The sequence below is a fragment of the Octodon degus genome, unplaced genomic scaffold, assembly GCF_000260255.1.
Source record: "Octodon degus isolate 3935 unplaced genomic scaffold, OctDeg1.0 scaffold00145, whole genome shotgun sequence".
Lineage (NCBI taxonomy): Eukaryota > Metazoa > Chordata > Mammalia > Rodentia > Octodontidae > Octodon > Octodon degus.
The window spans coordinates 895,787-908,950 of record NW_004524721.1 but is presented as its reverse complement, the minus strand read 5'-3'; the positions used below and the strand labels follow the sequence as shown (position 1 = coordinate 908,950).

At 36.2% G+C, this 13,164-nt stretch overlaps 1 pseudogene; it reads right to left on the bottom strand.

Moving 5' to 3' along the window:
- Nucleotides 1–7,744, bottom strand: part of LOC105743639 — a 16,065-nt pseudogene extending 8,321 nt beyond the window's left edge.
- Between the last annotated feature and the right edge of the window lie 5,420 nt (nucleotides 7,745–13,164).

Genomic DNA, 13,164 nt, shown 5'->3' with positions numbered 1-13,164 from the left:
AGCTTTCCACACACTCACCGGACCTGGGCTAGGACTGGGTCTCACTTTAGTTTTTTTTAAAAACAGCACATCACAACCACGAACATTGTAACAGTTAAATGCCTCTTGGTTCTCTACAATGATGAGCATGCTCATAAGGCTTCCCATTTTTAAATCTTAAACAATCATCTTTAAAAGAAGTAAAATACAAACTTATTTACCATTTGACTTGTGTTAATGTTTCTTCACAAATGGTGAGAAATACTAAAGTACAGACAATAAATAATCATAATGTTGTGGTCAGATTTACAAATATGGAATTATAAATATAAAACTTTCTCTGATTTAAAACATAAATCTGGTATTCAGGGCAGCTCTGTGGGTTCTTTGCGTCCAGTAGACATGGTCTCTGCACTCCTGATGGTGCTCACCTTCATCCATTTTTCCGGGTCTTCCACGTCCACCACTTCTTCCTCCCATTTGTTCCACCAAAGGTCCAGGAGGGCCCCGTGGGCCACCTCGTCTTCCTCCAACAAAGCCACGTTAGTCCATGCCATGGCCACCATGGAAACCACCTTTATCTCCACCACGACCATCTTTTAACATTCCACCAGGACCACTGTGGTCCATGAGGCCACCCCTTCCTCTATGCATGCCACCAGTGCCACCTCTGCCACTATCACTATCCAGGACTGGGAAGGCTGGTGGGAGGAAGTGTTTGGTTTTGAGGCCTTACCTATTTGCATTCTGTTCTCCAGGTGAAGTTCTGGTTTCCACAACCTGGATTGGAGCATTGCCAATCTCCAGCTCGATGTTTGATATTTCCTCCTTCTCCAGGGGGTTTCCACCGGAACCCTGAGGACCTCTTGAAGAGAAACCTCCTCTGTCTCTGTCTCCTCCACGACCTCCCATGTGACTCATGGATCCACCAGTACCTCCTGGGCCACCTGGACCTCAACAGATCAGTGGTGGCATCCCTCTGCCTTCACGAGGCAGCATGCCACCTCTCATGCTGGTCATTGGAAGCTTCTTCTAGGAAAGAAGTTTTCAAGTTTTCTTCTTAGAAAATCTTTCCCATCAAATCACTCCATGGCAGCCTTTACAGGTGGTGGATCTTCATAGGATACCGTGGCATCACCTTTGGGATTTTCTGTTTCTTTGTCCAGGTATATGTAGATCATGTGTTATCCAGTGCTCTTGTTAATCTTAACAACCCCACATTGCTTAAAGAAGTCTGCCAGGTCATCAAGTGTCATCTTGTCATTTAGTCATTGTATGTAAATTACACTGCTGTCAGAATCTTTATCAGAATCTATGGGAAGGTCTACATCAATATCTGGTCCTTCATCAATGAGTCCACCAAGCTAATTGAAGCCACCTTACTCTCCACCGCCTGTTCCACCCCGTCCTCCTCCCTGCCCACCTCTGCTCATGCCTCCAAGATCAAATCCCCTTCTTCCCCTGCCCAGTTATCAGATCCACTCATGCTCTGCTTTTCTCCTGGTCCTGAAAATCATCCAGGCTCCAGTCTATAAACACCCATGCTACTGGGGTGGTCCTGTTGGAATGAACTCTGCTGCTTGTATCTTCTCTATTGGCTATATAGAGAAGGACTACAGCCAGAACTTCGATGCTTTCTGTAGCATCCAGTCTTGGGGGATAGCTAGTGGGTGACTGCTGGCCATAGCTACTTTGTTGACCATAGTTACTTTGTTGTTCACAGCTGTTTGGCTGCCCATTGGTGCTCTGCTGAGTAACTGCTCAGATCATAACTAGTAGGCTGTGTTTAAGAATAGCTGGAAGGAGAATATGTTGAAGGTGCAGTGACTGGTTGCATCAGGTAGCTTCCAGGAACTTGGGGATAACTGTAGTTACTCTGTCCACAACCTAGGCTGGGCTGGTTGTAAGCCACCATGCTAGATTGAGGTTGGTTAGTCTCAGTAGTTTTGTGAGAACCTAACTGTGGTTTTGTAGGTGCAGTAGCTGCTGACTGCTGCCCATAGGCTGAGTAAGCAGGCTGAATATTGTACAAAGACTGAGCTGCTTTACAAGCCTGATTGGTGGTGGCTGTAGCAGTGGTGGTATCATAAGCACCAGTGCCATACCTTTGGACAGGTTGGCTATATGAGTGGGGGACAGCTGGAGTAGTATAACCAGTGGGACGCTGTCCATAAGAAGTTGCATATGCAGTCTGCCCATAGGTGGCTGTGGTCTGAGCTTGGATATAGCTGAAATCAGTAGGCTATCCATAGGTTCCATAGCTTTGTTGCCCATATGCCTGGGGTGTCTCTGCATATCCTTGAGTCTGCTGGGCAGTGTAAGCACTGAAGCTCTGCAGTGCTGAAGCTTGTCTGTAGGTACTATAATCTGTAGATACAATTTTCTCATAGCTCTCTAGAGACAGTTTGTAATATCACTTTCTATAGGTTTAGGAGTAGTTTCGTCAAGTCATACAGATTCCTGACGATAGCTTTTGCTTGAATTTTCAAACTCCGTGGAAACTATTGACTCATTTTCCTATTATTTTGTTTGTCCTATTGATTCACCCAAACAAGTAGAATTATTAGAATCAGGCAAATTACTTCTAAGCCCTTTCTTGGTTATCCTGGAAATTTGATTGGGTTCCATTTTTGAGCCTGAATATGAAACATCCTTGTTTTTGCTCCCCTCTTTGAGATAATCACAACCTATGCTTCTACTATTAAGATCTGTAGGCTTAATATCAGGTTTTTTAAGAGAAATGCCATCAATATCTCTTTGTTTTTCTTTAATTAAGGGAGCCTGCTTTGAAGAAGTGTTATTTACTCTCTGACTTGGAAGTGAATCCCTTTCAGATATAAAATAGCTCTTATGAGAATTTATATTTTGACAGGATTTCAGGCTGCTATCAGATGATGAAGAAAGTTGCTCTGATTACATGTTGTTTATGTCACTCAAACTGGACTCAGTTACAGGTGGGGTCTTTATGTATTTTCTTTCTAACTCCATTCCCAGGACATCCATTAATATACCTCTAGGTATCCTTTCTGATGATGACTTAGAAGAGACAGAATGCTCATGACAGCTTTTTTTACTCTTACAGTCTAAAAAGATGACTTTATTTCTTAGGCTTCTTTTCCACTCATGTAAATCAAAGGATGGAGACTTTTTTCGTTTTTGCTTCTGTAACAATCTCAGATGAAGACCACCACCTCCCTAGCTTCCTCCTGTCCATCTTCCTTTCATCCTGCACCATAGATCTGATATTATAACTTCACCTTCATTCAATATGTTGTGTACACTTTCGCTGGACTTTTTAATCTGTTGGATTTCTGTTTGGATCTGTTTCATTAATTCCATTTCTTTTCTATTTAAGGCATACATGGTTTCCATCATTCTCCTGAGCTCCTCTATTTTTTTAATTGTGTGTGTTTCAAAGTCTTTGATTTTGACCTTCATATATTTTTCACTTTCAAATTTATTTGTTTTCCTATGACCACTTTTATTTGTTTAGTTTTTCACTTCTACCACTAACATTTCAGAGAGCTCCAGTGGTTGATTTTTGGTTCCCTCTATCTCTTTGTGTTCTGGACTTATCTGGGGTTGTCTGGGTATTTTGAGATGCATTTTTTTTCTCTTGCCTTTTCTATTTTTTATTTTTGTTTTACTTTGTTTTCTGTGTTGTTGATTTTTTCCTTATGTTAAGTAACTTTATCCCTAGTATTGATGTATTCATAAGAAATGTTTGTTCCTCAGGATATCTTCTAGATGTATGTTGGTTTTGATCTTTAAGTGTATCCCAAGAATCTAATTTGCAGTATTAAAAAATGTGAATTTGCTCTCCATTTGACTTAAGGCTCATTCCATTGACACTTGACTATCTTGATGTTTATGATCCCTTACAATTGCAGTGTTGTCATACAGGGAAGAAAAACTCATTATAACAGATATGACATCTTGGTTGATGGAGTACAATTAGTGCTAACAGTAAATTAAAGCATAGCTTTGATACTGGCAAACTGTAATAGTAGTGTGATATCATTATCCATAGGTGAGGTTTCTAGAGTTATTTAATGTAACGCAATTTATACTAAGAACTTGTATGCTATGATTTTCTACTTAGAGGAGTGATTTACCCTTTGTATGGTTAGAGATATGTGGTAGGATGGAGAGATGAATGAAGTTAGATATAGTAGGGATAAGAGTGGAGGGGTATAGGGTGATCATCTATGTTTGTGTAACTGTAAGACATAAATAATAATAATTGGAAGAGAAAGTCTAAGAATATTGAAGTGGACCAGAAAGATAAGTGACAGTATTTGCTCACATGTATGTATCATAAAATCAATCAAGATAATTTATGATAGAGATTAAATGGACAAGTAGAATAAAACAAAAAGAAAGCATAGAGATCTAATCATGTAAGGAGAAAGAAAGAATGAACCACATACATATACATGAAAAAACAACAAATAGAAACAAGCGATAAAAAAACAGAAAAAAAAGCAGAATGAAGAGGAGAAAAAAAGAAATAAAATGAGGGATTACCCATACTTCTGTTCAGCATGTCTTTGTCCCCAAGCACAGTCCTGGTTCTACTAACTTTGAGCCTGTTGGCTAGTGCTGATACTCTTACATCTGACTATTTCATGTCCCTGGTTCCTCTTGTCCATTGTGTGTACCCTGGTTGGGATGCCTACTTTATAACTAGAGTTTCTATAGGTCTTTTTGTCTAACTGATGAAGGAAGGCAGGAGCTGATCTCAGGAGCAGGCATGAGTCTTTCCAAACTTATTTTAGTTCCCGGCAGAAAGGAAGGGAGGAGCTGATTTTTGTGTACCATATGATTATTTTAACATATGTTATCCTTTTATTCCAAAAATAGTTATACAATTCTGTAATTAGTGTCCATATAATACAATTACAATTCTGTAATTAGTGTCCATATTCTGTAATTAGTGTCCATATTCATATTATTGTGCATTTGAAAAACTTTTTTCAAAAGAAAATACTACAAATGGAACTGCACAGTTTTAATTTTTGAGTATCTGGAGGTTGGGGAGTAGTGAGGTATTCAATGTCTGTGGTGGCAATTTTGAAACCTGAAGGAAGAAGTAATGAGTTCATTTATACTAATACCGTTACTGAACTTGATGCAATTTCTAGTTTTTCTAACCAATAAAAGCTATAGTCATGTGCAATGTTGTTTAGATTATCATTATTGCACTGAATCTAAAGTGACATGTGAACATTAGGTTTGCTAACACTGACTTGTTCTATTTTATTTACCAATTTATAGGTGTGGTACGATAAATAGTGGCTCCCAAAAGACATCCGTGTTTTAACCACTAGATCTTGTAAAATTGTTACATTCTTTGAAAATAAGAGTTAAGGTTGTACATAAAAGTAATACTGCTGATCAGCTGACCTCAAAGTGAAGAAACTATCCTGGATTGTCTGCATGATTTCTATGCAGTCATTGGGGCCCTCATCTGGGGAAGGCAGAGACAAAAGAGGCAGATACTGGATGATAGTGACTGCACATCTTAAAGTTGGAAACATTATGATCCCTGCACAGAAAGGCCTTTAGAGCTAGAAAGACAATAGATAGGACTCTCCCTGGAGTGGCACAAAGAAGCACAATTTTACACACGTTTGATTTTGGCCCAATAAGATCTATTGGAATTTCTGACATTCTGAACTGCAAAATAACAAATTTTAATCTCTTTAACTTCTGAATTCCTGGCAACTTATTGCAGAAGCAAAATTAAACTACAAAAAGTTCAAACATATCTTCAGTCTGTGGCTGGCAATGTTACAAAACTATTTCAATTTTATATTTTAAGTCTTTTCTTACCATAAAGTGAACAAGATACTACAGATTTGAACTACAGTAGATTTAATGAATGTTTTTAACTTCTAGTTCTTCTTTCAATGCATTTGGCTGTTCCAGGGTCTCACTACACAGCTCAGAATCATGGTGATCCTCCTGCTTTCAGCCTACCACTGGGATTATAGGCCTATGCCACCCTGATGTTGGCTATCTCAGCCTGCCTTGGGGGCAGGGCTCTTGTGGCATGTGGTACCGGGGGTCAAACTGTGGTCTCTTGATCTTGCCTAAGCTTGTCTAAGCAGGAGCTTTAGTCCACTGAGCTATCCCACTAGCCCCAACTTCCAGTTTTTAAGGTGGTTACTCTTAAAATTTTCACACTAACTTCCTCAATCATACATGAGCCTCCTTGCTATTGACTTTTCCATCCTTTTTACATTTATCATCTTTTTATTTAAAATAAGCTATATCTTAAAATTAATAAAATAAATATATTTACTATGTGGAAAAGCTTTAAAAAACAATTCATAGCAACACCACAGGACAGGCAGCCAGCACAGAAAGAAGGTGAGACTGGGTTCCACCTGAGGTATTCAGGCATCTAGTCCCTCATGCTACACCACATAAACAGGGCACAAAGAGAATTCCAGTCATATAATAGGACCCTGGGTCCCTTGGTAGGATGGATGCAATGGATAGGTAGACCAAGAATGGAAAAGTTTAATATGTGAGCCAACAGGTGGTAAATTAAGTGAATCAACGTTTCGCTCAGCGACAAAGATGTGAAATAGAAACAAATACGTAAGAATGTTCCTCCTTTTTAAAAATATAAACTTATCTTACTATATCTCAGTTTCTTTCTTGTTTTCATTTTTTCTATTTTTCACTTTCTTTTTCTAATAACATTTCCCAAAACAGAGACCAAGACCAGGTGATCACTAGAATACTCCTTCATTCTCTCTTTTTTACCCCACTGTCTACTTTCCAAAACTTTACATGACCATCCTTTGTGCTCTAACTTTTCTTCTACTTCCTTTCCAGTTATCCTTTTTTAAAAAAATACATCCTCCAAAAACTTCCCTGCCACAGGGTAAAACCACTGTACTAAGCAAGCACTTTGCATAAAAACTCCTAATTTATGATCAGTTCAGTTATATAACTAAAGATATTTTACTATGGTCTAAAGTACTAAGTCAATAATTACCAGTTTTTAAGTTTCTAAATTTGGTTAATTCTGCCACTATTGCTAAATATATTACTTTAGTTAGGAAGAAATGTTTATTGTAATCAACTTTTCTCACTTCTGCAACAATACTGTGAAGCTTTGCTAAATAACTACACAAAAGCAATACAACAAAGGACTACAGACTGAGGCTAACAGAAAACAATACACCATTCATCAATAATTGAGAAATGAAGATCTTGGAAAGGACACAAACCAAGATTCTCCTACAAAAAGAAGCCATGAAAAACAAACTTTTGCTACCTTGATACTAGAGACAAAGACAACTACAAGTAAGACTCCCCAGTGTCATCAGAAAGAAAGAAAATAATAACTTTTCGGACATAGAACATGATAAGATGAACCATCAAAATACAATATGAGTCCTCCAGCCCACCCAGAACATATCCAGGAGTCATCAACATAGAAGAAATTGGAAGGCACACACTTGACATTCCTAAAATAATAGCTAATAAAATAAAGAAACAACTCCATGAAGCTATAGAGAAAATTAGATTAGAAATAATCACTCAGGTAAAATCATAACGAAAGAATTTTTCAGAATATATAAAAAAGAGAGATAAAAATATAGGAACATAGGAAAATAATTAGAACTTAAAATTAGCAATACAGGAAAGAATTACAATATATGAAATAGCATTAAAGAGATATCACAGAAATTAAAAATTAATGTTAAATTTGAAAATACCATTTGAAGAGACTTACCACGGACATTCAGACCTCAAAGCCAGAATGAAGACTAGAGAACAGGAAAGAAAATATCTCTTTAAAATAATGAAGACCCAGGAAATAACAATTGAACAGCTGCTAATCACTGCAAATGAAAACAAACTGAAGATGACAGATGTTTAGGAAAAAGCATATGACAACACAAATGAAATTAAAAAATATTTACAGAAGCACTAGCAGAAAATTTTCCAAACATGACAAAGAAGTGAGGCACATAGAACTAAAAATAGCCATAATCAAAAGAAATCTATACTTAGATGCATATTAATCAAGACCAAAGAAATTAAGCAAAAGAATATATTAAAATCTCCTCAAGAGAAGAAACAGATCTCCTATAATGGAAAACCATGAGAAACGCAACAGATTACTCAACACAAAATATGAAATTGAGAATAGCTTGCAGTGAAGTATTTCAGGTCCTGAAAGAAAATAACATCCAACCAAGATTGTTCTGGCAAACTATCTATCAAATTCAATGGAGAGATAAGATCCCTCCATGACAATGAAGAAATTCATGACCATCAAACAAACCCTATAAAGATCTAGAAAGAGAAAGACTCAAACATGGATTCAAGAACAACAGAAAGGAACCACAAAACAGAGCAAATAATTAAAGGGGAAAAAGTAAGGAACATATAGCAGACAAATAATATCACAAAGATAAGCCAGTACATATCACTGATAACCATCAATATAAACAGTCTCAATTTACCCATCAAAAGAAACAGACTAGCAGAGTGGATTAAGAAACAAAATCCAACAATATACTGCATACAAGAAACACTTTTAACTGAAAAGGGAATTCACAGACTGAAAGGCAAAGGATGGAAAACAATGTTCTATGCCACAGGAAACAAGAAAAAAGCAGGGTTGGCTACTCTAGTTGTTGACAGTATCAACTTCAAATAAAAAATCATTTAAACAGATGAAGAAAGTCACTAAATACTTGTTAATGGAAAACTGCAATAGGAAGGGATAGCTATTATAAATATTTACGCACCTAATGGCGGAATATCCACCTACATAAGACAAATTTTAACAGACATGAAAAGTCAACATAAGCAATAATACAGTTGCAATGAGGACTTTATTATGCCACTGTTACAAAGAGATAGATGAACTAAGCAAAAGTCAACAATGAAATAATGGAATTAAACCAAACTTGTGAAGAAATGAACTTAATAGACTTTTGAAGAATGTTTCACCAAGCAATGACAGAATACACATTCCTTTCACCTGCGTATGGGACATTCCCCAAAATAGACCATATACTAACACACAGAGCATGCATAAGTAAATTCAAAGGAATTGAAATTGTTGCATTTATACTATCTTACTACAGTCCAGTGAAACTGGAAATTATTCAAAAAATAAGCCACAAAACTTCATAAACACATGGAAATAAAATAACCATCACTTAAACAAAGTGAAGATCCCTGATGAAAGTCAAGAAGGAATTTAAAATTATTTACAATCAAAGAAAAATATAGATACAATTTACCAGAACCTGTGGTATACAAGGAAAGCTATCCTAAGAGGGAAATTTATCATGGTAAATTAGTTCATTAGCAAAACAGAACAAAGCCAAATCAACGACCTTATGCTGCACTTCAGGCTCCTAGAAATAAACAAGTCAAGACCAAAGACCAAAGAAGACAGGAAATTATAAATATTATTGCAGAAATTTATGCAATGGAGACAAACAAAACCAATATAAAGAATAAATTAATCAAATGATTGGTTCTTTGAAAGTATAAATATATTTGGTAACCCCCTGGCCAATCTTATCAAAATAGGAAAAGAAAAAAAAAAATTCATGCAATAAAGAATGAAAAGGGTAAAGTCAGTACAAACTGAGGAGAAATTCAGAAGATCATCAATACATACTTCCAAAATCTTTACTGTCTCAGGATGGAAAATATTAAAAATGCAGTTTCCTAGATACTTATGAAATGCCAAAGCTGATTCACAAATATATACAAACTCTGAGTAACCTTATAATGGGTAAAAAAATTGAAAGTACAATAAAAAAGCTTCCAGCAAAGAAAATCCCAGGTCCCAATGGATTTAAATCTGAATTATGTAGGAAATTTAGAGAAGAATTAATTCCAACTCTTCTCAAACACTTAAATAAAATTGAAAGGGAAGCAATTCTCCCAAACTCATTCCTGAAGGCAAACATTACTCTGATTCCAAAACCAGAGAAAGTTCAAGCTACAAAAGAGTATAGCCCAATTTCTCTAATGAATACAGATGTAAAATACATCAATAAAATACTAGCAAGCAGGATGTAACAAACTAAAAAGATTACTCATCATGACCAAGTAGTAGTCATCCAATGACTGCAGGGAAGATTCAACATATGCAAATTCATAAACATAATTCACCACATAGAGCCAAGAACAAACAAAAACAAAAACATGATCATCTTAATAGATGCAGAAAAAGCTTTTGACAAAGTCCAACACTCATTCATGATTTAAAAATATTAAAAACCCTACAGAGGATTGGATGGTGTATATCTCAAACTAATAAAAGCTTTCTATGAGAAACCATGAGCCAACATCATGCTAAATGCTCAAAAACTGAAGTTCTTCACTTTAAAATAAGGAACAAGGGGCTGTGGAGATAGCTGGGTGGTCTAAGTGCCTGCCTAGGCAAGCCAAGGACCCAGGTTTGATCCTCCATAACACATGCTATTCAGCCCACACCCCTAGTGCACCCAGTGATCTACCAAGACCAGGAGTGGTGTTATAGACCTGCAATCCTAGTGCTGGGGAGACTGAAACAGGAAGATTGCTATGAGTCTAAGCTGCATAGTGAGATCCTGTACATATATATATATATATATATGCTGTCTCCATTCCTATTCCATATAGTCTGACAAATGTAGTTGAACAAAATCAGGCCCCCGAATTTAAACACCCAACCTAAAGGAGGGCATGTGAGTTGAATGTACTCTTCTAAGATGCATACATAAAAGTACCTGAAAAAAATGTTTAATATCTTTGGTCATTTAAACAAATACCACACTATATTAAAACAATACTATAGATTGGACTTGTAGTGATTCTCCTGTTTTCAGCTATCCAGCCACTGGGATTACAGGCTCGTGCCACCACGCCCAGCCTCAATTGCCCTCTCAGTGTGCCCCAGGAAGGGGCCAGCACAGCATGCTGGGGGTTGAAATGCAGTCGCTGCACTCTGCCTAGGAAGGCCCTGTAGTTCACTGAGCTATCTGGCCTCTCTTAATTTAAATTCAAATTCATAAAAGAAATACAAATGTCAGAAAACTATATAATATTTATTAAAACAGCTTGCTATTTGATTAGACATTGAATAATCAAATGAAAATAAGGCCAGCTGGATAGCTCAGTGCTTTGGAAATTGCAGAGTTCAAGGTTCCATCTCCTGTCCGTAAATCTCAGGTGGTTCCACACCCATGGTGCACTGAGCTGGCTATGGAGTCAGGATGTGGTGGCACACGCCTTTAATCCTAGTGTTAAGGAGGTTGAAAAAAGGAGGATCACTACTTGTGAGTCTGAGCTGCAAAGTGAGACCCCGTACTGAATACATAAAGTAAAAAAAAAAAAAAAAGAAAACAAACGTATAAAAAATGGAGCATAGATATAGACACTTATATATATGCAAACAAAAAATTATATAGTATTTTTATTAATTTTATTGAGAAACAAATAGCAATGAGACAGTTTCAAGACAGGTTAATAGGACAGTTACAAAAATTAATACACTGCACATTGTCTTTGTAGTACTTATTCATAGTAGAAGATGCAGAGATGATATCCTGTCAAACAATATTAGTAAAAATCTTTCTTCTCATTCAATTAAGAGAAAGTAGCTGTATATCTATCCTATTTTGTATATGCAGATAAAAAATTGGTCTTTCATTTGTATTCCCTTTTTTGTTCAGTTTTGTCAGAGAAGGGTATTCCATTACTATTTAAATATTTTTAGTGTGTGAATTCAGCAAAATAATACAATATAGTCTAAAAGTCTATAATAGTAGTGGGTTATCCATAGGACTGTCAATGTCAGAAGTTGTTAACTTGACCCTTTTACAGCTCAGCATATTAATATGGCTTTACTTTTTATACCTCATTTTTGTACTTTTCTGCTAGGTGGTTAATACCAAGATAAAGGAACAACAATATAGCAAAAAATTTAATTTTTCTATCTGACAAAGTCAGGCAAATCCCCTCATTTCTATTTGTTTCTCAATAAAATTATGGGAAAAAAGAGGGTGGTAGAAAGCACAGCTAGTACAGAGAACAAGGTCTGGAGCCTAGCAATTTCAGAGATAACTTTTGAGGTCTACACAGTCCTACAGATAACCCACTATGACTACTGGACTATATTGGATTATTTAGCAGAATTCATACACCTACAATATTTAAATGACAGTGGAATACCCATCTCTGACAAAACTAAATGAAAAAGGGGATATAAATGAAGGACCATTTCATATCTGTATATACAAAATAGTTAAGTTATATATACAGCTACTTTCTCTTAATTCAATGAGAAGAAAGATTTGTACTAATAGTGTTTGGACAGGATATCATGTCTGCATCTTGTACTATGAATAACTACTATGAAGATGACAACATGCAATGTGTTAATTATTGTAACTGTCCTACTATCCTGATTTGAAACTGTCTCATAACTATTTGTTTCTCAATAAATTAATTTTAAAAAATTCCTCTCAGGATTTTCCCTGAAACCCTGTACCCCAGTTTGTAGATCTTCTGTTAATGTCAGCCATGTTGGTGAGTCACAGTCATTGCTTGACCTATTTGCTCTCTGTGAAAACCTGAGAGAATGTTTCTCTCTAAGCGACTCTCCTTAGGTGCATGCTATATCATCAATCACTTTCCTCTGTGGCCCATAATCAGCTTGATCAGAAAATTTAGGACACAACTGAGTTATAGAATGTTACACTACAGGTTCTCTTATGTCCTCAGTCCTCACTGTACTTGAATGACTAAGGCTCAAACGTTGGATATACTTGTAGCCCTTCTTTTTCTGAAGTTTTTGGTCTGCAAACTTAAGTTGCTAATCCTCCAGAAGAAAAAAAAAAGCTAATGATATTATTACCTTATGACATAAGCAGTTGAGTTTATCCTTATCTGTCTGAATATCAAACATCTTAGATATAATATGGAATAGATATTTTCCGTCAAGTATCGATGTGTTAAACTTTAAATCCCTACAGAATGTGAAGAAAAACAAGAAATAAAATAAAATATATTTTAAAAATAGGAATAAATAGACAATTTTACACAGAAATTTAGAAATCTAACCATATACAGCATCATAGCAGGACAGCCCTATGATCTGTTCATTCTTTTTTTTTCAGAGTTTAAAAAGATTTATTTGTTCTGTGA